The following is a 2,074-nucleotide window of genomic DNA, read 5'->3' on the forward strand; positions in this document are numbered from 1 at the left end:
TGCAGAAACCATTCTACCTTCATTTACACCACACTTGGAGAACCAACACCGAAGGCACTCTTCAAGGAATTCAACATCAGTTTTGCTTCAAGGGTTTCTTCTTATTAATTCTATGTTCATTCATGTTTTATATTTTTATGTCAAATCTTTTGTAAACATGAAGTGTAACTAAGCCCTCCCTAGGGATTCGATGTAGCCTTGCAAAGTTTGCCATGTAATCAAGTTAGAACGCTCAGTTTGTCCATCTAATTCTTGTTTCATTCTCTGATATAATTGTGAATTTGTGAGTTGATTTGTATGCTTGATCACCATTTGAATTAACCACAGGTTATTTAGCCAAGATTAAAGCATACATCATGCCTAATCTTGGTGGATTTGTGAATGAATGAAGGGAATGTTTGGCAAACATCCTGCCGAGTGTTCCCTTTGGTTTTATGAAAGTTTCTTGTGCACTACATACTTCTGATTAGGAACCAAAGTTGCACATCACAATTAGGTTCATGATTAGAGACATTTGATCAAATCCACACATCATATGGTTGATCATATCCAAGTGAAACAAACTCAAGAAATAGGTAGATGAATGAGTATAAACTAACTTAACAAACATGGACTTAGTTGAGCAATGGTGAAACCGAATCCCTAGCTTCATTTCCATTGGTACTATCCCATTTTATTAGTTGTTGATTCATTTATTTGTGTTTACTTCATTTTCTTATGCTTTCAAGTTACAACAACAAATCTGCCTATTTTGATTAGTTTGATTCATTTCATAGAGTTCTTGCAAAACAAGTAATTACATAGGTCCAATTAGTCCCTGTGGATTCGACACCCTTGCTTGTGCCATTATACTAAAACATATTCTAGCATCAGGAAGGAATTAAACATATACATCAACAAAAATGGCGCCGTTGCCGGGGACTGATTTCAGTCCCTTGTAATTGCTTGTTTGCTATTTAAACTTTGTTCTTTTCATTGTTGATTGTTATTTAAACTTTGTTCTTTTCATTGTAGGTAGATTCTTGATTTTCATTCAAACTTGTGTTACTTTGTTTCAGGTAGTATATGTCAAATAGACTTGTTGAGTTAGGCCAAAGAATTGAACGGTTAAAGGGCCACACTTTGGACAACTTTGTTCCATCAAGTTCATCCATTATCCGTGAGGAAGAGGAAGGGAATTCACCTAGTTCAACAAGTAAAGGATCTGAGCAATTTAATTGGGAAAGAGAAGAAGAGATGGCGGGCAACCAAGATGAACTTCGAGCTTTGGAGGACTTTGCTCAACCAATCATACCAAATTCACCTTCATGCATCTTGCTACCCACCGAAGCTAGAAACTATGATCTTAAATCTTCACATTTCCATATGTTTCCCTCTTTTTATGGCTTACCTAATGAAGACCCTTTAGCTCATATTAAAGAGTTTTACAATGTTGTGAGTGGTTTACCTTTGCAGGGAGTAAGTGAAGCAAATTTGAGGATGAGAGTGTTTCCTTACACCTTGAAAGATAGGGCCAAGAGTTGGTTGATGACTCTAACACCAGGTTCCCTCACTACATGGGATGCCGTGGCTAAAAAGTTCTTGGAGAAGTTCTTTTCCACTCAAAAGACAGCCACATTAAGGGGACAAATCTTCAATTTCAAACAAGATGATGGAGAACCTTTCAATGAGTGTTGGGAGCGTTTTAAAGGCCTCTTGTTGCAATGTCCACACCATGGGTTACCTTTTCACTTACAAATGCAAATTTTCTATGATGGACTAACCCAAACATGTCAATCAACTGTTGATAATGCAGCAGGTGGAGCATTGAAGAAAAAGAATGCTCAAGAGTCATATAACATTTATGAGATGTTGGGGTCTAATGCTCAACACAAAGATTTAAGGGGTAAGAAAGTTGGAGTCTATGAAACAAGTTCTAATCATGAGCTTTTGTTGCAGGTAGCTAACCTAGAAAGGAAGATTGAATCCGTGCTCAACATGGTGCCAAAAGCAAATGAAGTGTGTGCCATTTGCAACATACCAAGCCATCCTACTCACCAATGTCCATCTAGGGAAGCTTACCCCGAGTATGTTC

The 2,074-nt window shown here is 37.5% G+C and overlaps 1 non-coding gene across 1 annotated transcript; it reads right to left on the minus strand.

Annotated features, from left to right (window-relative positions):
• Positions 1 to 1,610: 1,610 nt before the first annotated feature.
• Positions 1,611 to 1,721, minus strand: LOC137727176 (small nucleolar RNA R71). Its single transcript, XR_011067746.2, has one exon. It is a non-coding gene; the product is annotated as a small nucleolar RNA R71 (small nucleolar RNA).
• Positions 1,722 to 2,074: the final 353 nt, after the last annotated feature.

Source organism: Pyrus communis, chromosome 13 (assembly GCF_041283825.1).
Source record: "Pyrus communis isolate YQ-2024b chromosome 13, ASM4128382v1, whole genome shotgun sequence".
Classification (NCBI taxonomy): domain Eukaryota; kingdom Viridiplantae; phylum Streptophyta; class Magnoliopsida; order Rosales; family Rosaceae; genus Pyrus; species Pyrus communis.